Here is a 27,061-nt window from a genome sequence, read left to right as displayed (position 1 = left end):
AGCCTAAGTGGGGAAAAAAGGCTTATTAGCCATTGTGTGGTGAAGTGAGAAAATTACAGCCCTTTTTGGCGTGTATTAGTGGCAAAATAATATATATTATTTGCCGTTCAGTGGTGAAGTTATATGTTCTAAAGCCCTTTTTGCCGTGTATTAGTGGCACAAAACAAAGTATTTGCTGTTGTGTGGTGAAGTGACAAAATTACAGCCCTTTTTGGCGTGCATTAGTGGCAAAAAATATATATATTTGCCATTCAGCATAGCAGTTATATGTTCTAAAACCCTTTTTGGTGTTTATTAGTGCCAAAAAAATATATACTATTTGCCGTTCAGCGGTGAAGTTATATGTTCTAAGGCCATTTTTGGCGTGTATTAGTGGCACAAAAAAAAGTATTTGCTTTTGTGTGGTGAAATGAGAAAATTACAGCCCTTTTTGGCGTGCATTAGTTGCAAAAAATATGTATATTTGCCATTCAGCATAGCAGTTATATGTTCTAAAGCCCTTTTTGGTGTTTATTAGTGGCAAAAAAACATATATTATTTGCCGTTCAGCTTTGCAGTTATATGTTCTAAAGCCTTTTATGGCATGTATACAATATGTGGAAAAAAGTAAAGGCCTATTTGCCGTTCAACGGTGCACTTATATGTTCTAAAGCCTTCTTTGGCCTGTATTTGTGGGGGAAAAAAAGGGCTTATTAGCCGTTGTGTGGTGAAGTGAGAAAATTACCGACTTTTTTGAGGTGTTTTAATTTCCTTTTTTTTTTATTTATTTATTTGATCCAACAGTATGTCAGACAGAGAAGTGCCAGGCACTGCAAAGTGGAGTGGCAGAGGCCTAATCACCAAAGTGATTGTCAAGAGACATCAGTATGTGTGCACTCATCCAACGGCGCAGAAGCTGAATGTGCTCCTGGCCAAGTTGCTGGTACTGCAGTCCCTCTCTTTCCAAGTGGTGGACTCTGCACCTTTCAGAGAACTGACGGCTTGTGCCGAGCTGAGGTGGAGAGCACAAGCCGTCATTTCTTTGCCAAAAAGGCAGTACCAGCCCTGCACACGTATGCAGAACAGAAGGTGGGCCAGTCCTTGAGCCTGTCGGTGTCTGCCAAAGTGCACGGCTGCACCGCCGTGTGGAGCTGTAACTTTGGTCAGGAACAATACATGTCCTTTACAGCCCACTGGCTGAATGTAGTTCCTGCACAGCCACACCAGCAACTTGGCCATGTGACGCCGCTTCTGCCTCCACGTTCTCACGCCGTTGGTCTTGCGACAATGTCCGCCTCTGCCTCCTCATCCTCCACCGTGTCCTCAGCCTCCACAGAAGTGACAATTCACAATGCCCCTCCAGCATACCACATGTGCAGGGCACAGCGGTGTCACACTGTTCTGCACCTCATTTGCCTGGGCGAAAGGAGTCACACAGGTGAGGAACTTCTCCATGTCCTTCATCAAGAAATCGAATCCTGGCTTTCTCCGCAACAACTCAAAATCGGAACCATGGTGAACGACAACGGGAAGAACATGGTGTAGGCGGTGCATCAAGGAAGGCTGAGCCATGCAGGGCACATGGCACACGTGTTCAATCTGGTTGTCAAGCATTTCCTGAAGTCTTCCACCCATCTACAAGACATCCTAAAAATGACCAGGAAACTTTGCATGCACTTCAGCCACTCGTACACCGCAAAGCACACCCTCCTTGAGCTGCAGCGGCAGAACAGCATTCCCCAACATAGGCTGATATGTGATGTTTCCACCCTTTGGAATTCGACCCTCCATATATTGAGCCAACTATATGAACAGAGAGAAACCAGAAACGATTTCCTGATGATCGAAGCGGACAGGAGTACTCCCCTGTGTAACTTCAATGTCAGCCAGTAGTAGCTCATGTGTGACACCTGCCATTTACTCAGGCCCTTTGAGGAGGCCATGTTATTTGTCAGTAGCCAGGACTACGGGATGAACAACGTCATTCCAATGCTTCATGTCCTGGAAGAGATGCTGGTAAATCTGGCTGGTTAGGGGACTGGAAACGTGGAGCCTAGATCTCATGGCCACATGAGCCCTGTGGGAGCTGAAATGGAGGAGGAGAAACCTAGAAACATAGAATGTGATGGTGGAGGAGAACATTGGAGCATAAGCAATGTGCAGCAAAATGGGTGATTTTTCTACACAGGTGAAAGGAGAGGAGGAGCAGGAGCAGCCACAGGGCGATGAGGAAGACGAGGCAGTGGACCCAGACACATCGTGGCAGTATGCAGTGGAGATGGAGGCAGGGAATCCATCCGAGTCACTTGCACAAATGGTCCGATGCATGCTCACTTGCTTGGGTACTGACAGACGAATTGTCGGCATACGACAGAGGGATGACTTCTGGTTCTCCACCTTGTTGGACCCTCGCTACCGGTCCAAAATTGAGGCATTTTTTTTACACCCGCTGAGAGGGGTGTAGACCTTGCTTTGTCCTCAGTCTTTCAGGCACTGCCACTCCAGCTCAGACTCTGATCCCACACAGCACTCCGCAGAACTCTACTGTCAGAGAGGTAATCACCCCCACCTGACATTGCTAGCTGTTTTTTGTAGGCCAGTTAATACCTGGCCTTAAAAATGGGGAGTAGTCACCCACCCAGCACTATAACTACTCCCAGTAGGAACCACACTGGATCAGCTATTCACAGCTATACTAAGTCAACCACCTACTGCCGCTGACACCTGAAATACTGGCTCCTACTTTACTGTGGCCAGGAACCTCGGTGACACATATCTACCATCAACGATGGTCCCTTGTGCCTTCCTACAAGGGGTAGTAGTAATATTAGTGACAGTAATTGTAGTAGCAGTAGGGGTAATGGAAATGGCAGTAGGGGGATTAGCAGCAGTAAGTAGTAGATGCAATGGCAGCAGTAGCTGCAGCAGCCATAGAATACGGAACATGATTGTTGGCAGGCAGCCAGCAGCAGTTATAGAATGGCAACAGCAGCAGCCATACAGTATGGAACATAATGATAGGCAGGCAGACAGTGGCATGATGGGGAACCATCAGCAAGGGCAGATCTAATCATCGTCCTCAGCCAGAGGTGTGTGAAAATCCTTATGGGTCCATGTCTCATTCATTTTGACAAAACTGATGTTTTAATACCACAATAGGTCCAAATCAGTCAAATTAATCCTAACTAGAACACTCAATTATGAATTTAAACACGAAAAAAGGATGAGTGAACAAAAATTTCCATTAATAATAAAATAATTTTTTATTAAGCATGATTAAAATTACACCTTCACAGTTAATTGATAATAAGTAAAAACATTCAAAGGGAAATCCAAATGACCGCACCACCTTGCCATTCCTAATCCAGCATAAGATGCTGAATACCATATGTCATTAATACTTCTAATGATGCAGAGCTTGTTGGTAATGTTACTGTTTGAGAAACACTAGGTAATAGTGACCACAATATAATTATATTCCCACTAAACTATAAAAAGCAAACTCTGCCAGGCAGAGCAAAGACACTAAATTTCAAAACGGCTAATTTCCCTGGGTTGAGGGCATCATTTCAGGGCATAGACTGGGAGCAGCTACTGTCACATAATAATAATACTGAGGATAAATGGGAGAGCTTCAAATCCACATTGAGTAATTGCACAAAAGAAACGTATCTCTTTAGGTAGCAAGTATAAACAGCTAAAATTAAACCCCCCATGGCTTACAGCTACTGTAAAAAGAGCATTAAAAGACAAAAAGAGGGCATTTAAAAAATATAAATTTTAGGGGTCAGCTGTAGCGTTTAAAGATTACAAAGAGCTTAATAAAAATCTTCAAAAAGGAGATAAAATTAGCAAAGATACAAAACGAACAGCAGGTAGCAAAAGAAAGCAAAACAAATCCCAAAAAGTTTTTTAAGTATATAAATGCTAAAAAACCTAGATCTGAGCAGGTAGGTCCCCTAAATAAGGGGGGGGGGGGGTAGTCACTAAAGATAAGGAAAAGGCAGAGTTCCTAAATAGTTTTTTATAGCTCTGTATATACAAAAGAAGAGAAAGGAGCTGATATCTGTGGCGCCTGGGCTGTTAGTACATCCAGTGATATACTCAATTGGCTAACTGTAGATATGGTCCAAGAGAAGTTAAATAGGATGTTAACTCCAGATGGAGTACACCCAAGAGTGCTTAAAGAGCTCAGTTCAGTCAATGTTAGTTTAACATCTGTTGTGGGTAAACAGTTTGAAGGTTTTCTGAGAGATGCTATCTTAGAGCATCTTAACGGAAATAAGCAAATAACGCCATATCAGCATTGCTTCGTGAGGGATCGGTCATGTCAAACAAATTTAATCAGTTTCTATGAGGAGGTAAGTTCTAGACTTGACAGCGGCGAATAATGGATGTTGTGTATCTGGACTTCTCCAAAGCATTTGACACTGTACCACATAAAAGGTTAGTATATAAAATGAGAATGCTCGGACTGGGAGAAAACGTCTGTAAGTGGGTAAGTAACTGGCTGAGGGATAGAAAACAGAGGGTGGTTATTAACGGTACATACTCAGATTGGGTCACTGTCACTAGTGGAGTACATCAGGGGTCAGTATTGGGCCCTATTCTCTTTAATATATTTATTAATGATCTTGTAGAAGGCTTGCATAGTAAAATATCAATTTTCGCAGATGACACTAAACTGTGTAAAGTAATTAACACTGAAGAGGACAGTATACTGCTACAGAGGGATCTGGATAGATTGCAGGCTTGGGCAGATAAGTGGCAGATGAGGTTTAACACTGACAAATGTAAAGTTTTGCACATGGGAAGGAATAATGCAAGTCACCCGTACATACTAAATGGTAAAACACTTGGTAACACTGACATGGAAAAGGATCTAGGAATTTTAATAAACAGCAAACTAAGCTGCAAAAACCAGTGTCAGGCAGCTGCTGCCAAGGCCAATAAGATAATGGGTTGCATCAAAAGGGGCATAGATGCCCGTGATGAGAACATATTCCTACTACTTTACAAATCATTAGTCAGACCACACATGGAGTACTGTGTACAGTTCTGGGCTCCAGTGAACAAGGCAGACATAGCAGAGCTGGAGAGCGTCCAAAGGAGGGCAACTAAAGTAATAACTGGAATGGGGCAACTACAGTACCCTGAAAGATTATCAAAATTAGGGTTATTCACGTTAGAAAAAAGATGACTGAGGGGAGATCTAATTACTATGTATAAATATATCAGGGGTCAGTACAGAGATCTCTCCCATCATCTATTTATCCCCAGGACTGTGACTGTGACGAGGGGACATCCTCTGCGTCTGGAGGAAAGAAGGTTTGTACACAAACATAGAAGAGGATTCTTTACGGTAAGAGCAGTGAGACTATGGAACTCTCTGCCTGAGGAGGTGGTGATGGTGAGTACAATAAAGGAATTCAAGAGGGGCCTGGATGTATTTCTGGAGTGTAATAATATTACAGGATATAGCTACTAGAGAGGGGTCGTTGATCCAGGGAGATATTCTGATTGCCTGATTGGAGTCGGGAAGGAATTTTTTATACCCCTAAAGTGAGGAAAACTGGCTTCTACCTCACAGGGTTTTTTTGCCTTCCTCTGGATCAACTTGCAGAATAACAGGCCGAACTGGATGGACAAATGTGTAGTGTACGGGAACTGTAATACCCGTCACTACCAAAGTGTCACTTGGTGTGCTGTCGTCCCTCCTAATTATGGGGAAGTTGGTATATGTCAGTTTTATAAAATGTCATGTAATGCAATGCTATGTGTTTCCCTGTTGCTGTGAAACTTGCATGTACAGGCCTGCAGGGGTGTCATTCCAGCTTCTAGTCGCTAGAGGGAGCTAGGGAGCCCTAGTTTATATAAGGCCAGACAGGGAAGTGCAAGGCAGACGGAGTCTAGTATCTGTAATCTACAGTTGGAGATTAGACAATGTCCGAGACAAGTCCAGGCCTGAAGCCTGTTGTTCAGGAGAAGATTCCCTCCTGAATCCCCATATGCAGAAGCAGGAATACCTTAGACTAAGAGCCTGAGGAACCTTTCAGAAGCTGAGAGAGACAGAGGCAAAGATCAGGAAAGCAAGAGGTACTCAGAAAGACAGAGGAGGTACTTATAAAGCTATAGCCAAGGATATAAAGCCAGAACTAGGTTAATGGGCCTTGGTGAAGAATTGCTGTATTCCAGGATCAGACAGAATTAGAGTGCAAGCTCCTGTGCTGCAAGTCCTGTGTTCAACACTCTGTAATTACCCTGCTATAACTGAATTGCCTGCATCGACCGAATTGCAAAATCGACTGTATGCTTAGGAACTGCATTTCCAATATTGTCTCTGCTTGCAAAACTACTAAAGTTGGAGTTCTGTTTTAATACTACGTTTCCTCAATTTATTCCTGCATCCGCAAACGGCGTGCCACCGTTTACTTGGCACTGGCGTCACGAACTATTTCTACCTATACCTGCCCTTGCAGAGAGTCAGCTGTACCAGGTTAGTGTATATTGCACTACATCACCCAGAAACACCTATTGCACACAACTTGAGTACGCTGCACCTCTCTTTTGGCGTCACGAACAGGATACGCACGCTTTCTAGTGCAAGAAGCGTGAACTTTGTGCCTTATACCGTTGCCCTGTGACCAAAGTGACAATTTGCCTGTTTTATTCAAGTGGACTTTGTGGACTGAAAATCGTACCCAAAGTGTACCCAAAACTTCTAAAAAGCGCTGTGCAGTATTGCGCTGCACAGAGGAAGAAAATCGCCGCATTGGAGTGTGGTTTTGTGGACTTTAAACATTCCTGCTTGCCGTCAGTGAATAGACAGCGTTTGTACCTAAAGATGGCCGCTGAGCTTGCTGAATTTACTGCTGCGTCACCTTCATCCCGAAAAGGCGGGAAAAATTGGCGCCTTTCTGAGGAAAAAGCGGGAAGAAGGTCAAGGGCAGGCGCCACGGCTTATCTGGACATTTGCATGTCTGCCAGCATGGACACCGCCTTCCCTATACTAGAATACCTGGGGGGCGGCCTCCCAGTGCAATGGGAGGAGCTGGCTACTCTAATTGACGCGACCCTATCGCTCTCCTCAGAAGGATCGAGCATGTTGGATTGTGAGCAGAGTGTTGCTGCAGCGTCCGCACCTGAAATTGAAAAGATGACTGACATCGGTGTAGAGCTAGAGGAGGCTCCACCGGCCTACGCTCCGGGACCGGAGCAACCCGCCTGCCGCCCAAGGGAGAAAGAACCCGAGCCCTACTATGGCTCGTGGAGGGACTTTTTCAAACCATCTTTTAAATGGTCCTCCCTGATGGCGGAGATCCGAGAGGCCGCTATAAAGCGGAATACAAAGACTAAAATCGTCTATGAGGAACTAACCAAGACCATACATGAGAAGCATACGCACACCCAACCCCGCCTAGAAAGGAGAAAGGGAGTGGTGCTATCATTTGACAAACCCCGTGGCTACGGGTTTATTCAGGACTATCTAACTGGCAGAGACCTCTATGTTAATCGAAGGTCTGTCAAAAGAGACTACCTCCCTTCGTACCAGCACAGCCTCCGCGAGGGAGAGGAAGTGGAGTACACCCCTGCCGAGAGCCTACGAGGCCCTTATGCGACTGCTGTGACCCGTCCCAAGCGAGCACCTGAGGACTGGGAGGCAGAAGAAAGAGAAGACTACTCTGGCTGCGAGCGAGAACCGGAACGCTCTCCAGAGCCGGCCCATCACGCCTTTCAGGAGCGGAGCTCCTTCATTGGGCCAAACGTCTTCTGGCAGCCAACCGTGTTGGAAAAATGGGTGAGCCCTTACCCTTCCCCCGAGCTGCCTCGTCGGGAGAAGACAATATCTGAGCTGGAGCAGCTAAGAGGACTTAGTGCTACCTTCCAGAACATCCGGATGGGACGGAGACCAGACGCATCGCCAGAACCTGCAGAGGCCGAGTCCGCGTCATCGGTGACTGTACCTGCGCCGGCGGCGCCAGCAGAGGACAGCGACTCCGACACAGACAGCATCGGTGAGCAGATCGTCCGGCTGGAGGAGAAGTTGCGGGAGTTGCGCAAGACATACACCGCCAGGATCCAGACACCGCCGAGGAAGGATGAGGTAAGGGTGCCTGTCACCACCCGCCGACCGCCTTCTGTAGCCACCGCTCCGTCAGTGCCCCAGATCGGACCCGCGATTGCCGTAAACTGCTGCACCCAGAGCACCGGACCGCTTGCTGCGGCGGTGCCAAGCACGTCACACCCTGCAGTGATCATGCCAGGGCCGGCACGGTCCATCAGAGGGTTCACCCCTAGGCCTATGGGGCCAATACCTATTAGGGGCCCCTTTACTCTACAGCTGCCCCCTGACACTGTTATGTGGGCCCATCCTCCTGTAGAGGACTACTACAGACGATACTTGCCAGCGGAGCCAAGTGATTACAATATTTCACTGTGAATCAGCCTGCTAGGCCTTTGATTGATTTCATCAGGAGTGATGTTAACCCTTCCAGGACAGGAGTCCTACGTTTCTGGTCCTTTGTTGCGGCTGCCAGTTTGTCCACGGCTCAGTGGTAGGTGTTGACCACTGAAATCACAAAGTCAGCAAGGCCACGTTTGTTTCCAGGATCTCCTGCCTGCTTTTGTTACCCCACGCCAAGTTGTGCCTGTTCCTTTAGTTGCACCTTTTACCCTTCACCCCCTTTTCAGGTTGATCAGGGGTATTACAGCACTTGTCTTTGCTGTCCGTTTGTTGTGCAACTTCATACTAAGGAACCGTGCCCGGAGACAGACTCAAAAGTACCTGAGCCTCTGAGATTCTTACTCTTTTAAAAGTATTGTGCCCAGGGATGGACTCCACCGCATGAGAGCCTCTGTGATTTAATGAGAAATAACCTGGGTACGGACTCATGTTTGTTATTTGAGCCTCCAAGAACTTTTATACAGTTTTCTACTGTTTTATCATGGACTTATTCATTGTCATGGACTATCCTGGTTCTAATGTTACGCTGTGCCAGGTCAGCGCCCCCGTTCCATTCACTATCCTGAGAGAAGAGAACGACGCCCCTTGTCACTACCCTTCACTTTTGCCAATTGGACCTGATGTAAATGTAAATGCAGATGAATTACATGTATGTATGTATGCCTGCATGTCTCTATTTTCTATTTCAGGTAGAGATTCCAGTTGGGCGACCCATGATGGAGTACGAGGTCGTACTCAGCTTAAAGCAGTGGGGTATGTAGTGTACGGGAACTGTAATACCCGTCACTACCAAAGTGTCACTTGGTGAGCTGTCGTCCCTCCTAATTATGGGGAAGTTGGTATATGTCAGTTTTATAAAATGTCATGTAATGCAATGCTATGTGTTTCCCTGTTGCTGTGAAACTTGCATGTACAGGCCTGCAGGGGTGTCATTCCAGCTTCTAGTCGCTAGAGGGAGTTTATATAAGGCCAGACAGGGAAGTGCAAGGCAGACGGAGTCTAGTATCTGTAATCTACAGTTGGAGATTAGACAATGTCCGAGACAAGTCCAGGCCTGAAGCCTGTTGTTCAGGAGAAGATTCCCTCCTGAATCCCCATATGCAGAAGCAGGAATACCTTAGACTAAGAGCCTGAGGAACCTTTCAGAAGCTGAGAGAGACAGAGGCAAAGATCAGGAAAGCAAGAGGTACTCAGAAAGACAGAGGAGGTACTTATAAAGCTATAGCCAAGGATATAAAGCCAGAACTAGGTTAATGGGCCTTGGTGAAGAATTGCTGTATTCCAGGATCAGACAGAATTAGAGTGCAAGCTCCTGTGCTGCAAGTCCTGTGTTCAACACTCTGTAATTACCCTGCTATAACTGAATTGCCTGCATCGACCGAATTGCAAAATCGACTGTATGCTTAGGAACTGCATTTCCAATATTGTCTCTGCTTGCAAAACTACTAAAGTTAGAGTTCTGTTTTAATACTACGTTTCCTCAATTTATTCCTGTATCCACAAACGGCGTGCCACCGTTTACTTGGCACTGGCGTCACGAACTATTTCTACCTATACCTGCCCTTGCAGAGAGTCAGCTGTACCAGGTTAGTGTATATTGCACTACATCACCCAGAAACACCTATTGCACACAACTTGAGTACGCTGCAAATGTCTTTTTCGGCCTTATGTACTATGTTACTATGTTACTATGTTAATGCTGTGCCCCTGTTTATAATTTTTAAGGATTCTCTGGGGACTGGTACAGTGCCAAGTGATTGGCGCAAGGCAAACGTGGTGCCTATATTCAAAAAAAGATCAATGTCCTCCACAGGTAATTATAGACCAGTTAGTTTAACTCCTGTTGTGGGAAAATTGTTTGAAGGACTCTTAAGGGACTATATACAGGAGTATGTGACTATAAGTAATATTATAAGTGATAACCAGCATGGGTTTACCAAGAACAGAAGTTGTCAGACTAACCTGATTTGTTTTTATGAGGAGGTGAGTAGTAGCCTGGACAGAGGGGCGGCTGTGGATGTAGTGTTACTGGATTTTGCAAAGGCTTTTGATACTGTCTCTCATAGAGGCTTAATAAGTAAAGTAAGGTCTATTGGCTTGGAAAGTATAGTTTGTAATTGGATTAAAAACTGGCTGAAGGACCGTGTCCAGAGAGTTGTGGTCAATGATTCCGATTCAGAATGGTCTCAGGTTATAAGTGGTGTACACCAAGGTTCAGTGCTGGGCCCTTTATTATTTAATTTATTTATTAATAATATTGAGGATGGGATTAATAGCACTATATCTATTTTTGCAGATGACACTAAGCTGTGTAGTACTGTACAGTCTATGGAAGATGTCCACAAACTAAAAGCTGACTTGAACACTCTGAGTGATTGGGCATTAGAGGGATAGATGTTTTTTGCTTTCCCTCCGGGATTCATGGATGTGCACTGGAACCCCCAGGATTGTGGTAGGACATATGGTTTCTGATTTAGTGCCACCGAGCACTTGTTATTGCCTACCACATCTATGCTTTTTGCTTAAAGGGGTTCTGCACTTTGTTTTAACTGATGATCTATCCTCTGGGGCCAGAATGTGCTGTCCGCATCCGCATTTGCGGATCCGCACTTCCGCATTTGCGGATCCGCACTTCCGCATTTGCGGATCCGCTCTTCCGCATCTGTGCTTCCGTTTCTGCAAAAAAATAGAACATGTCCTATTCTTGTCCGCAATTGCAGACAAGATTAGGCATTTTCTATTATAGTGACGGGGATGTGTGGTCCACAAATTGCGGAATGCACATTGCCGGTGTCCGTGTTTTGCGGACCCGCAAAAGACTTACAGACGTGTGAATGGACCCTCATAGTAAAATTATTAAAGGTTACGTTTTATCTTTATGTATATTCTAATGGATTGCCTTCCTTGTACAATGTTATAATATACTTTCTATGTTAGAAAGTATATTATAGTGCATTTGCATTCTGCGGCAGTTGTGTGCGGTTCTGCTGCGATACTGCAGGTATCTAGAGGGACAAGCGTTATTGGAACAAATAATTTCTACTGGTGTCATTTACCAGTCGCCCTCCAAAAAAAACTGATTGAAGCGGGGTGTTATATACCAATATACTTTCTTTATAGTGCATTTGGGTACAGTATAGTGCATTTGAGCATGCGCGTACTCGAAAAATATATTGCCGATATTTTGCATTGAAAAAAATTATAAATGGAGATCGCAAATTCGAATCATACATCTGGTATGTCACTGTCCATGTTGTGGGACTATTTGTGCACTTCTAGTAATTATTTCTTGGCTGCAAATATGAGCTGAAGGTTTTTCAGGTTCGCTTGCCATTAAAATGAATGGGACCCGCCGCGAACTTGTGGTTCGCGAACATTTGATCGCGTTCGCACGATCGCGTTCGCGAACCGTCCCAGCAGATGTTCGTCCATCACTATTGGGCATCGACTTTGCTAATGAGGTTCAATGTGGACAATTGTAAAGTTATGCATCTTGGTAGTAATAATCTCTGTGCTTCATATGTCCTAGGTGATGTAGCACTGGGAGAGTCACTTATAGAGAAGGATTTGGGTGTCCTTGTGGATGGTAGATTAAATTACAGCATACAATGTCAATCAGCTGCTTCTTAGGCCACCAGGATATTGTCATGCATTAAACGAGGCATGGACTCGCAGGGCAGGGTTGTAATATTACCCCTTTACAAAGTGTTGGTGCGGCCTCATCTGGAATATGCAGTTCAGTTCTGGGCACCAGTACATAGAAAGGATGCACTGCAGCTGGCAAAAGTACAGAGGAGAGTGACTAAAATGATAAGGGGCATGGAGGGTCTTAGTTATTTATTTAGTCTTGAAAAGAGACGTCTAAGGGGGGACATGATTAACCTATACAAGTATATAAATGGGCCATACAAAAAATACGGCGAAAAGCTGTTCCATATAAAATGTGCTCAAAAGCCCCCTAGCACTGCCTCCGACTGGAGAGGAAAAAGTTCAGTCTCCAGAAGCATCAAAGCTTCTTTACTATGAGAACTGTGAATCTGTGGAATAGACTTCCTCAGGACGTGGTCACAACAGGAACAGTGGACAGTTTCAAAAAGGGTTTAGACGAATTCTTAAAAGTTAAAAAACATTAATGCTTATGAAAACGTGTAGAAATATGAGTCTCACTTCTCGTCCCCATCCCTGGGTTGAACTTGATGGACATATGTCTTTTTTGAATCGTATTAACTATGTTCCTTATGAAATGCTGCTGAGAAGCAGCCTGGTGACTAGGGATCAACCGAATATCGGAGGTTCCGATATTATCGGCCGATATTCATGATTTTTAAAGTTATCGGTATCGGCATCTAACCTTGCCGATATTCCAATATTGCGTCCAGCGCGCTATCAGAACAGCACAGGGGAGAAGGAGACACTCTCTCCCTCCCCCTGTGCCGCAATGTCAATGAAGAGAGATGGGAGGAGGAGGGGTGGGCGCACTGCGCAATCAATGATAATTAACGTCTAATACAAAGAAGGTGATCGGTGCCCAGCCTATATGACAGGAAGCTGCAATCAGCGGCAGTTAGCCCCTCAGGTGCCACAACTCCCTGTCAGAGGCAGGGTGCCAGCTATGTGATTCTGTGCCGACACATCCGCCTCCTGTATTAAATGTTAATTATCATTGGTGGCGCAGTGCGCCCTCCTCAGTATTTAAATATTGGTGGCGCAGTGCACCCTCCCCCCCACCGCCCAGTATTAAAATCATTGGTGGCGCAGAGCACCCCCCCCACCCCCCAGTATTAAAATCATTGGTGGTGCAGTGCGCCCACCCGACCCCCCAGTATTGAAGTCATTGATGGCAGTGGCCACAGGGTCCCCTCTTCTCCTCTTCATTGGTGGCAGGGGCAGCTTCCGATCGGAGCTCCAGCAGTGCAATCCTGGAGCTCCGATTGGTTACCATGGCAGCCAGGATGCTACTGTAGCCCTGGCTGCCATGGTAAGCTCCCTGCTGCTGTGTGTACTATGCACAGGGCAGCAGGGAGAGTGTGAAGTCCTATTCACCCTATTAGAGCTCTATTAGGCTGAATAGGACAAGGGATTAAAAGATCCCAGGTTATAGCCCCTAAGGGGGGAAATCATTTTTAAATAAAAAGTAAAAAAAATAAAAATAAAGTTTAAAAAAAAAAACACCAACATATTAAGTATAAATCCCCCCTATTCCCAATTTTACATATAAACTATATAAACAATAAATAAATAAACATATCACATATTGTCACGTCCGAAAAGTCCAAACTTTTAAAATATTTTTAAAAAATCTCCTATGTGGTGAACGCCTTAACAGAATATATTTTTTCAAAAATAAAAATGCACATAATATCAGTATAAGTTATCAGCTATCAGTATAAAGTAGAAAAAATTCCATCAATATGGTGCATCCACCCCCTCTAACCAATGCTGGATTCTATTAATCCTCAACTACTGTATTTATGAACTTAGAATGATAGTGGCATAGTGATGTTCCATGAAAAATATAAATGACATACCTATGTAATGTTTGACAGGTGGTAGCTAGCTCCTCAACGGTCGTTTCGCCATCTTACTTCCTCAGGAGGAGTGGTTTTAAAAGAGGTAAAGTGCCTTTTTTTTTTGTTTTGAAAATACACTGCTCAAAAAAATAAAGGGAACACTTAAACAACACAATGTAACTCCAAGTCAATCACACTTCTGTGAAATCAAACTGTCCACTTAGGAAGCAACACTGAGTGACAATCAATTTCACATGCTGTTGTGCAAATGGGATAGACAACAGGTGGAAATAATAGGCAATTAGCAAGACACCCCCAATAAAGGAGTGGTTCTGCTGGTGGTGACCTGACCACTTCTCAGTTCCTATGCTTCCTGGCTGATGTTTTGGTCACTTTTGAATGCTGCCGGTGCTTTCACTCTAGTGGTAGCATGAGACGGAGTCTACAACCCACACAAGTGGCTCAGGTAGTGCAGCTTATCCAGGATGGCACATCAATGCGAGCTGTGGCAAGAAGGTTTGCTGTGTCTGTCAGCGTAGTGTCCAGAGCATGGAGGCGCTACCAGGAGACAGGCCAGTACATCAGGAGACGTGGAGGAGGCCGTAGGAGGGCAACAACCCAGCAGCAGGACCGCTACCTCCGCCTTTGTGCAAGGAGGAACAGGAGGAGCACTGCCAGAGCCCTGCAAAATGACCTCCAGCAGGCCACAAATTTGCATGTGTCTGCTCAAACGGTCAGAAACAGACTCCATGAGGGTGATATGAGGGCCCGACGTTCACAGGTGGGGGTTGTGCTTACAGCCCAACACCGTGCAGGACGTTTGGCATTTGCCAGAAAACACCATGATTGGCAAATTCGCCACTGGCGCCCTGTGCTCTTCACAGAAGAAAGCAGGTTCACACTGAGCACATGTGACAGACGTGACAGAGTCTGGAAACGCCGTGGAGAACTTTCTGCTGCCTGCAACATCCTCCAGCATGACCGGTTTGGCATTGGGTCAGTAATGGTGTGGGGTGGCATTTCTTTGGAGGGCCGCACAGCCCTCCACGTGCTCGCCAGAGGTAGCCTGACTGCCATTAGGTACCGAGATGAGATCCTCAGACCCCTTGTGAGACCATATGCTGGTGCGGTTGGCCCTGGGTTCCTCCTAATGCAAGACAATGCTAGACCTCATGTGGCTGGAGTGTGTCAGCAGTTCCTGCAAGACGAAGGCATTGATGCTATGGACTGGCCCGTCCGTTCCCCAGACCTAAATCCAATTGAGCACATCTGGGACATCATGTCTCGCTCTATCCACCAACGTCACGTTGCACCACAGACTGTCCAGGAGTTGGCAGATTCTTTAGTCCAGGTCTGGGAGGAGATCCCTCAGGAGACCGTCCGCCACCTCATCAGGAGCATGCACAGGCGTTATAGGGAGGTCATACAGGCACGTGGAGGCCACACACACTACTGAGCCTCATTTTGACTTGTTTTAATGACATTACATCAAAGTTGGATCAGCCTGTAGTGTGTTTTTCCACTTTAATTTTGAGGGTGACTCCAAATCCAGACCTCCATGGGTTAAAAAATTTGATTTCTATATTTTTTTTTTTGTGTGATTTTGTTGTCAGCACATTCAACTATGTAAAGAACAAAGTATTTCGGAAGAATATTTAATTAATTCAGATCTAGGATGTGTTATTTTTGTGTTCCCTTTATTTTTTTGAGCAGTGTACTTTATTCTGAATCATGAACAGAAAATACAAAAGATACGTCCACCCCACATCAGGGTACTTGTTATACACATCATACAATCAGAAATGTAAACATATTTAAGTACCTACAATAATGGGGAGAGGGGAGGGGGGAAAAAGAAAAGGGGAGGAAGACCAAGGAATGTTGGGGGGGGGGGGGGGGATTCCTACATCCCTGAAACAACTGCTGTAAAGCTCTGTCTATTCAAGTAAAGTGCCTAGTTTTTAAAGAGACCTCTAACCTATGGAGAGCCTAACTATATGTCATGTGATCTTTATGTAATCACGGTCGTCGCAGCGGCGCATGACCAATCACCTCCGTCCACGATACCAATGCTTCCGCCCTTCCCTTGAGTCACACGCAGGAGAGGGCAATCCAACGTCAGTGAAGACGAGAATTGACGTCACCTGCGTCCGATCTCCATGGAGAGTGAGGGAAACATACGGGCTTCGGGACAGTCATGTGCTCCCGACCGTGCAATACCAGGTACAATAACCTGAATGGGTGGTATGGAATCTAGCTAAAAATGGATCTAAAGTGCACACGTGCATTTGAAATTAATAAGTACTAATTAATGAGTACTAACAAGAAACTATACTATCTACCGCTACCTTTAGGTGTGATACACCTTTCATTAGTGCTGTCAAATTACATAAAGTGCACAAGTGTCAAAAAATTTATATATACCGGAATATCTTTGAAAAAAGTGCATCAATACCATAAAAGTGCTCTTAGTGCCATAAATACACAACACAATCTAAAAACAATCACAATATCGAAACAAACATTTGAAGTGTTGATTAATGCTATTATAAATGCAAAGACAAAAAGTTATTTTTTATAATTCATCTTAATGTGGACATGATTGTAACAATAGTGACCTGATACTTAACCACTTCCCATCTGGGCCCTTTGCCCCCTTCCTGACCAGGCCAAATTTTGCAAAACTGACATATCTCACTTTATGTGGTAATAACTTTGGAACGCCTTTATTTATCCAAGTCATTCAGAGATTGTTTTCTCGTGACACATTGTACTTCATGATAGTCATAAATTTGAGTCAAAATATTTCACCTTTATTTATGAAAAAATCCCAAATTTACCCAAAAATTTGAAAAATTCGCAATTTTCTAAATTTCAATTTATCTGCTTTTAAAACAGAAAGTGATACCTCATAAAATATTTATTATTTAACATTCCCCATATGTCTACTTTATGTTGGCATCATTTTGGAAATGTCATTTTATTTTTTTAGGACGTTAGAAGGCTTAGAAGTTTAGAAGCAATTCTTCAAATTTTTAAGAAAATTGCCAAAACCCACTTTATAAGGACCAGTTCAGGTCTGAAGTCACTTTGTGGGGCCTACATAGTGGATACCCCCATAAATGACCCCATTGTAGAAACTACACCCCTCAAGGTATTCAAAACCGATTTTACAAACTTTGTTAACCCTTTAGGCGTTCCACAAGAATTAAAGGAAAATGGAGATCAAATTTTTAAATTTCACTTTTTTGGCAGATTTTCCATTTTAATCAATTTTTTTCTTTAACACATCGATGGTTAACAGCCAAACAAAACTCAATATTTATTACCCAGATTCTGCGGTTTACAGAAACACCCCACATGTGGTCGTAAACTGCTGTATGGGCACACGGCAGGGCGCAGAAGGAAAGGAACTCCACATGGTTTTTAGATGCCATGTCCCATTTGAAGCCCCCTGATGCACCCTTACAGTAGAAACTCCCAAGAAGTGACCCCATTTTGGAAACTAGGGGATAAGGTGCCAGTTTTATTAGTACTATTTTTGGGTACTTATGATTTTTTGTTCATTCATTATAACACTTTATGGGGCAAGGTGACCAAAAAATTGGTTGTTTTAGCACAGTTTCTATTTATTTATTTTTACAGCGTTCACCTGAGGGGTTCAGTCAAGTGACATTTTTATAGAGCAGATTGTTACGGACGTGGCGATACCTAATATGTATACTTTTTCTCATTTATTAAAGTTTTACACAATAATAGCATTTTTGAAACCAAAAAATTATGTTTTAATGTGTCCATGTTCTGAGAGCTATAGTTTTTTTATTTTTTGAGAGATTTTCTTATGTAGGGGCTCATTTTTTGCGGGATGAGGTGACGGTTTTATTGGTACCATTTTGTGGGACATACGCGTTTTTGATCACTTGGTGTTGCACCTTTTGTGATGCAAGGTGACAAAAATAGCTTGTTTTGACAGTTTTTTTTTTTTTTTTTTTACGGTGTTCACCCGAGGGGTTAGGTCATGTGATATTTTTATAGAGATGGTTTTTACGGACGCGGCAGTACCTAATATGTATACTTTTTTTTATTTGTTTCACTTTAACACAATAATAGCATTTTTGAAACCAAAAAAATGATGTTTTAGTGTCTCCATGTTCTAAGAGCTATAGTTTTTTTATTTTTTGAGAGACTTTCTTATATAGGGGCTCATTTTTTGCGGGATGAGGTGACGGTTTTATTGGTACCATTTTGTGGGACATACGCGTTTTTGATCACTTGGTGTTGCACCTTTTGTGATGCAAGGTGACAAAAATTGCTTGTTTTGACACAGTTTTTTTTTTTTTTTTTTTACGGTGTTCACCCGAGGGGTTAGGTCATGTGATATTTTTATAGAGCTGGTTTTTACGGACGCGGCAATACTAAATATGTCTATTTTATTTTATTTTTTCTATTTTTAATTTTTTTTTTTATTCCTTACTTGGGATTTTTTTTTTTTTTTACATGTGAAACTTTTTTTTATTTTATTTTTTCAACCCTTTATTTTATTTTTATTTTATTTTACACTTTTCGTCCCCCATAAGGTCATACAAGACCTCTGGGGGACATTTACTTCACTTTTTATTTTTTTTTACACTGTTGATTTCTCCTGTAACTGGGGCTGACATAGTAGCCCCAGTTACAGGACAAATGCACCCCTATAGAGGCTGTACAGCAGCAATCCTGCGCTGTACAGCCTCACAGCAGGGCTGATCAAAGTCTCTGAGAGACCTCACACAGCCCCTGCACTCTCCGGTCACGGCGGTCACATGACCGGGGGGCCGGAACAGGAAGCGCACAGCGCTTCCTTCTCTGCAGACACAGCGCTCGGTGAGCGCTGTGTCTGCAGCGATCGTGAAGGCAGGGACACCTGGGCACTGTCCCTGCCTTGTCTTAGGGTTGCCCTGCTGTCACTGACAGCGGGCAACCCGATCATCAGCTGCACGATTAGCGTGCAGCTGCTATTTCTGACAGGACGTTTTAAAACGTGTGGTCAGAAATAGACGTCCACCCATAGGACGTTTATATCCTATGGGCGGACGTGAGGCGGTTAAAGGGAAAAGAAAATAAATTTTTATTCGCCAACTTTGCTTTTCTCCGTTCTGTCTTGTCGCCTTTATATAACTTCCGTATTTCATTATCATTTGACATAAAATTATTCTGATGTACATTGACATTGATGATATGGCTCATCCACACTTCCCTCATGATTATTATCTATAATGAAAATTAGAAACAAAATAAATTACCATACATATTAAAATCTATTTGCAAATTTAAGATAATACGATCCCAATCCCAATTTATTCCCTAAAATATTCTACTGTTATTATAGGAAGGAACTAAATCCCAAGTTTTCATTTAACCCTTTTGTTGCCAAAGTGTCCAATCTAAAGATCCACCTACTTTCGAGCGGTGCCAGTTTCTTACCTTTATTTCCCCCTCTTGCTCCTAAATGGACCATATCAACGCCTCTAAACTGTAATAAATTTGGGTTACTTCCATGGAATGCCTTGAAGTGTTTGGGAATTGTCTTTAAATTGTTCAGATCCTCTTCATCTTGCGCCTTTTCAATGTCCCTCACGTGTTCTCGAACTCTTTTTCTCAAGTCTCTCATGGTGAGACCTATGTATACCTTATCACAGGGGCGGGTGGCATAATATATTACCCCTGTGGAGGAACAGGATATACACTCACCTAAAGAATTATTAGGAACACCATATTAATGCGGTGTTGGACCCCCTTTTGCCTTCAGAACTGCCTTAATTCTACGTGGCATTGATTCAACAAGGTGCTGATAGCATTCTTTAGAAATGTTGGCCCATATTGATAGGATAGCATCTCGCAGTTGATGGAGATTCGAAGGATGCACATCCAGGGCACGAAGCTCCCGTTCCACCACATCCCAAAGATGCTCTATTGGGTTGAGATCTGGTGACTGTGGGGGCCATTTTAGTACAGTGAACTCATTGTCATGTTCAAGAAACCAATTTGAAATGATTCGAGCTTTGTGACATGGTGCATTATCCTGCTGGAAGTAGCCATCAGAGGATGGATACATGTTCTCATTCTGTTTATGCCAAATTCGGACTCTACCATTTGAATGTCTCAACAGAAATCGAGACTCATCAGGCCAGGCAACATTTTTCCAGTCTTCAACAGTCCAATTTTGGTGAGCTCGTGCAAATTGTAGCCTCTTTTTCCTATTTGTAGTGGAGATGAGTGGTACCCGGTGGGGTCTTCTGCTGTTGTAGCCATCCGCCTCAAGGTTGTGCGTGTTGTGGCCTCACAAATGCTTTGCTGCATACCTCGGTTGTAACGAGTGGCTATTTCAGTCAATGTTGCTCTTCTATCAGCTTGAATCAGTCGGCCCATTCTCCTCTGACCTCTAGCTTCCACAAGGCATTTTTGCCCACAGGACCGCCGCATACTGGATGTTTTTCCCTTTTCACACCATTCTTTGTAAACCCTAGAAATGGTTGTGCGTGAAAATCCCAGTAACTGAGCAGATTGTGAAATACTCAGACCGGCCCGTCTGGCACCAACAACCATGCCACGCTCAAAATTGCTTAAATCACCTTTCTTTCCCATTCTGACATTCAGTTTGGAGTTCAGGAGATTGTCTTGACCAGGACCGCACCCCTAAATGCATTGAAGCAACTGCCATGTGATTGGTTGACTAGATAATTGCATTAATAAGAAATAGAACAGGTGTTCCTAATAATTATTTAGGTGAGTGTTTATTCTCTCATTTGGAATGTTCTCTTCTTTTCAATATCCATGAAATTACTAGTTCTTTCCATATTTCGTCATGCTTTGCATGATCCGCATGGAAAGGAAACAATTTTTTCCGTTCTACCTCTCTCCTTAGAGTCTTGTATATAATGGCTATGGACTATCATGTCCTTTAAGTTTTTAGATCTTCTCACTGTCATCAACAGTTTATCAGTAATGCATCTCTTCACTTTAACATCTGTTTGCAGTACTTCTCAATGTCTGTTTAAAATTGCATTTATCTGTCCCTACGATTTATTATAATTGGTGATTAATCTTAACTCCTGACTAGGGATGAGCGAACCCGAACTGTATAGTTCGGGTTCGTACCGAATTTTGGGGTGTCCGTGACACGGACCCGAACCCGAACATTTTCGTAAAAGTCCGGGTTCGGGTTCGGTGTTCGGCGCTTTCTTGGCGCTTTTTGAAAGGCTGCAAAGCAGCCAATCAACAAGCGTCATACTACTTGGCCCAAGAGGCCATCACAGCCATGCCTACTATTGGCATGGCTGTGATTGGCCAGTGCACCATGTGACCCAGCCTCTATTTAAGCTGGAGTCACGTAGCGCCGCACATCACTCTGCTATGATCAGTATAGGGAGAGGTTGTGTCACGGAACCATGAACTAGACGTACAACAAGAGATAAGTGAAAATAAGAAGGCTTTATTGAAAATAAAGCTGTAAAGCAAAAGTCCAAACGGATGGTGAAACCGAGCAGAGTCTTTGCGAAGCCAGAGGTCAGGAACCAGAAGGGTAGTCAGACGAAGCCAGGATCAGGAACCAGCAGGGTAGTCAGACGAAGCCAGGGTCAGGAACCAGCAGGGTAGTCAGACGAAACCAGGATCAGGAACCAGCAGGGTAGTCAGACGAAGCCAGGATCAGGAACCAGAAGGGTAGTCAGACGAAGCCAGGATCAGGAACCAGAAGCAGCAGCAGTCTTAGAAGCATGTGAACACAAGAGGACCAAGCAAGGAACTGAAGCCACAGACCTCCTATATATATGAGCTAGGCATCCAGCTCCTCCCAGGGGAAGGAGGAGCCGCAGGGTGGAAGGCTACAAGAAACCAAGATGGCCGCCAGCACATGTCAAACGAAGGAGAGCAGCAAGCAGGTAAGACCATGACAGTACCTCCCCCTCAAGGGCCCCTCCTCCGCGGAGCACAAAACGGTTTCTGAGGGAAACGTGCGTGGAAGGCTCAGAGCAAGGCAGGAGCATGGACATCTGCGGAGGGAACCCAGGAACGCTCCTCTGGACCATAACCACGCCAATGGACCAAAAACTGCAACCGACCGCGGACCAGGCGTGAGTCCAGGATATTGCTCACCTCATATTCCTCACGATTGCCCACTTGGACCGGACGAGGCCGAGGAACCGAGGAAGTGAAACGATTACACACCAGTGGCTTCAACAGGGAGACATGAAACACGTTGGAGATCCGCATGCCAGGAGGAAGCGCAAGGGCATAGGCTACCGGGTTTACCCTGCGAAGCACTCGGAAGGGACCAACAAAGCGAGGCGCCAGCTTGGGAGTGGGCACTCGAAGGTTGAGGTTGCGGGTGGACAACCATACACGGTCTCCGACCTGGTAGGAAGGAGCAGGCGCTCGTCTGCGATCAGCCTGGAGTCTCTGGCGCTGCGCAGAGACCTCAAGGGACTTCTGGATCTGTACCCAAGAAGCACGTAGGACGGAAAGGTGATCCTCCACAGCCGGAATATCCTGGGGAGAGAATACCTCCGGTAACACGGCAGGTTGGAACCCATAATTGGCCATGAAGGGAGACGTCCCAGAGGAAGAGTTCACCGCCGTGTTCCTGGCAAACTCAGCCCAAGGCAGGAGGTCAACCCAATTGTCTTGGTGATCGGAGACATAGCAACGAAGGAATTGCTCCAAGGCCTGATTGGATCGTTCTGCGGCCCCATTGGACTGAGGGTGGTAGGCCGAGGAGAAGGAGAGATGAATCCCCAACTGGGAGCAAAAGGCGCGCCAGAACCTGGACACAAACTGACTCCCCCGATCCGACACAATCTCCTTAGGCAAACCGTGCAACCGGAAGACCTCCCTGGCAAAAATCGTGGCCAACTCTTGTGCAGAGGGTAACTTCTTGAGAGGAACACAGTGGCACATTTTGGAAAACCGATCCACAATCATGAGAATGACCGTATGGCCTCGGGATGCAGGGAGGTCCACAATGAAATCCATCCCCAGGTGTGACCATGGACGCTCCCCGGTGGCTATGGGTTGCAGAAGGCCCAACGGAAGGTGCCGAGGGGACTTACTCTGGGCACAAACGGAGCATGCCGCTACATATGCGGCGATGTCGGAACGTAGGGAAGGCCACCAGAACAGACGTGAAACAGCCCAGGACAGCTGATTCTTTCCAGGATGCCCCGCGGTCTTGGAGTTATGGTAGGTTCGCAACAACCGAGTGCGCAACTCCTCAGGCACAAAACATCTGCCGTTGGGTCTCCCAGAGGGAGCACCAGATTGAGCCGCCAAAATCTGCTCACCCAGGGGAGAGGTCAGGCTGGTGCGAATGGCGGCCAGGATCTGATTCGGAGGTATGACCGAAGTCGGAATCGACTCCTCCCTGGACAGCTCGGAGTACTGCCGTGATAAGGCATCCGCCCTGATGTTCTTGGAACCGGGTAGGTAGGAGACCACGTAATTAAAACGAGACAAGAACAGAGCCCATCTGGCCTGACGTGGTGTCAATCTCTTGGCCTCAGAAAGGTAGGTCAGATTCTTGTGGTCCGTCAGGATGAGAACCGGAACCACCGAACCCTCGAGCAAGTGCCTCCATTCTTTAAGGGCCTGCACGATGGCCAATAACTCCCTGTCACCAATCTGATAGTTGCACTCCGCGGAAGACAGTTTCCGGGAGTAAAACCCACAAGGAAGCAGAGGACCCTCTGGTGTTCTACGCTGAGACAGAAGGGCGCCTACTCCCGTCTCAGACGCGTCCACCTCGAGGACAAAGGGAAACCCAGGGTTGGGATGCGACAGAATCGGAGCCGACACAAAGGCGGACTTTAGGGCCTCAAAAGCTCGGATGGCCTCGAGCGGCCAGACCTGGGAATTACTGCCCTTCCTGGTCAGATCCGTGAGAGGCTTGGTCCTAATGTCACGGAACCATGAACCAGACGTACAACAAGAGATAAGTGAAAATAAGAAGGCTTTATTGAAAATAAAGCTGTAAAGCAAAAGTCCAAACGGATGGTGAAACCGAGCAGAGTCTTTGCGAAGCCAGAGGTCAGGAACCAGAAGGGTAGTAAGACGAAGCCAGGATCAGGAACCAGCAGGGTAGTCAGACGAAGCCAGGGTCAGGAACCAGCAGGGTAGTCAGACGAAACCAGGATCAGGAACCAGCAGGGTAGTCAGACGAAGCCAGGATCAGGAACCAGAAGGGTAGTCAGACGAAGCCAGGATCAGGAACCAGAAGCAGCAGCAGTCTTAGAAGCATGTGAACACAAGAGGACCAAGCAAGGAACTGAAGCCACAGACCTCCTATATATATGAGCTAGGCATCCAGCTCCTCCCAGGGGAAGGAGGAGCCGCAAGGGTGGAAGGCTACAAGAAACCAAGATGGCCGCCAGCACATGTCAAACGAAGGAGAGCAGCAAGCAGGTAAGACCATGACAGGTTGCAGCTGCGACGTTAGGGCGAGATTAGGCAGATTAACTCCTCCAAAAGACTTCATTCTGTGATCGATCTGCAGCTGTGGATCATTGAAGTGCTATTATTGACTTGCTCACTTTTTTGAGGCTGCCCAGAGCGTTTTTAGATCACTTTTTTTCTGGGGTGATCGGCGGCTATTTTGTGACTTGTGGTGCGCCAGCACGAGCTATCACCAAGTGTATTTAACCATCGATAGTGTGGTTATTTTGTGCTATATCCTACATCAGCTGCAGGCTGAGCCTGTGTCACCGAAGTGCATTTAACCATCAACAGTCTGGTTATTTTTTGGCCATATACTACATTAGCTGCAGGCTGAGCCTGTGTCAAAGAAGTGCATTTAACCATCAACAGTCTGGTTATTTTTTGGCCGTATACTACATCTGGTGCAGGCTGAGCCTGTGTCACCCAAGTGCATTTAACCATCAACAGTGTGGTTATTTTTTGGCCATATATTACATCAGGGGCAAGTTGAGCCTGTCACCCAGCGCCTAAAAAATAGACCTGACATTTCTATTCAACCAAATCTGCACAGTTTTAGCTGGTCAAGTTATTTGTAGTGACCGTAAAAGCAGACTTTTTGTTCTGGGTTGAAAAAGCATTCCCAAATTTGCCATTCTGAAAATAACTAGTTTGTGGTATTTGAGGCCTACTTGAAATCTATCCCAAAAAGAAAAAATTACATTGAAGGTATTGATAGTGTCATTCAGAAAAACCTAAGACACACGCTAGCGTGCTGATAGAAGTGTCATTCTGTGATTAAACCTATAACTGTCACACAGCGCAAAAAAAAACAGGTCTCACATCTCTATTCAACCAAATCTGCACAGTTTTAGCTGGTCAAGTTATTTGTAGTGACCGTAAAAGCAGACTTTTTGTTCTGGGTTGAAAAAGCATTCCCAAATTTGCCATTCTCAAAATAACTAGTTTGTGGTATTTGAGGCCTACTTGAAATCTATCCCAAAAAGAAAATCTTACATTGAAGGTATTGATAGTGTCATTCAGAAAAACCTAAGACACACGCTAGCGTGCTGATAGAAGTGTTATTTTGTGATTAAACCTATACCTGTCACACAGCGCAAAAAAAACAGGTCTCACATCTCTATTCAACCAAATCTGCACAGTTTTAGCTGGTCAAGTTATTTGTAGTGACCGTAAAAGCAGACTTTTGTTCTGGGTTGAAAAAGCATTCCCAAATTTGCCATTCTCAAAATAACTAGTTTGTGGTATTTGAGGCCTACTTGAAATCTATCCCAAAAAGAAAATCTTACATTGAAGGTATTGATAGTGTCATTCAGAAAAACCTAAGACACACGCTAGCGTGCTGATAGAAGTGTCATTCTGTGATTAAACCTATAACTGTCACACAGCGCAAAAAAAAACAGGTCTCACATCTCTATTCAACCAAATCTGCACAGTTTTAGCTGGTCAAGTTATTTGTAGTGACCGTAAAAGCAGACTTTTTGTTCTGGGTTGCGGCCAGCGTTTTGTCTGAACGTGTATTCAGCACGGCAGGGGGCGTCATTACAGACAAACGCAGCCGCCTGTCTACAGCCAATGTGGACAAGCTGACGTTCATAAAAATGAACCAGGCATGGATCCCACAGGACCTGTCCATCCCTTGTGCAGATTAGATATTAACTACCTCCCCATAACAATATATTATTCTACTCCAGGGCACTTCCTCATTCAATACTATTTTTAATTTCATTTTACCATTATATTGCGGGGCAACCCAAAGTTGAATGAACCTCTCATCTGTCTGGGTGCCGGGGCCTAAATGTGTGACAGTGGCCTGTTCCAGTGGTGGGTGACGTGAAGCCTTATTCTCTGCTATGACATGAATACAGATTCTGCGCTGACATAAGGCCAGATTCTCTGTTACGGGACCGCTCTCCTCTGCCTGGGTGCCTGGGCCTAAATGTGTGACAGTGGCCTGTTCCAGTGGTGGGTGACGTGAAGCCTGATTCTCTGCTATGACATGAAGACAGATTCTGCGCTGACATAAGGCCAGATTCTCTGTTACGGGACCGCTCTCCTCTGTCTGGGTGCCGGGGCTTAAATGTGTGACAGTGGCCTGTTCCAGTGGTGGGTGACGTGAAGCCAGATTCTCTGCTATGACATGAATACAGATTCTGCACTGACATAAGGCCAGATTCTCTGTTACGGGACCTCTCTCCCCTGCCTGGGTGCCTGGGCCTAAATGTGTGACAGTGGCCTGTTCCAGTGGTGGGTGACGTGAAGCCTGATTCTCTGCTATGACATGAAGACAGATTCTGCGCTGACATAAGGCCAGATTCTCTGTTACGGGACCGCTCTCCTCTGTCTGGGTGCCGGGGCCTAAATGTGTGACAGTGGCCTGTTCCAGTGGTGGGTGACGTGAAGCCTGATTCTCTGCTATGACATGAATACAGATTCTGCGCTGACATAAGGCCAGATTCTCTGTTACGGGACCTCTCTCCTCTGCCTGGGTGCCTGGGCCTAAATGTGTGACAGTGGCCTGTTCTAGTGGTGGCTGACGTGAAGCCTGATTCTCTGCTATGACATGAATACAGATTCTGCGCTGACATAAGGCCAGATTCTCTGTTACGGGACCGCTCTCCTCTGCCTGGGTGCCTGGGCCTAA

The sequence above is a fragment of the Bufo bufo genome, chromosome 5, assembly GCF_905171765.1.
Source record: "Bufo bufo chromosome 5, aBufBuf1.1, whole genome shotgun sequence".
Taxonomy (NCBI): domain Eukaryota; kingdom Metazoa; phylum Chordata; class Amphibia; order Anura; family Bufonidae; genus Bufo; species Bufo bufo.
The sequence above is the reverse complement of the archived record's forward strand: the minus strand, read 5'-3'. Positions refer to the sequence as shown.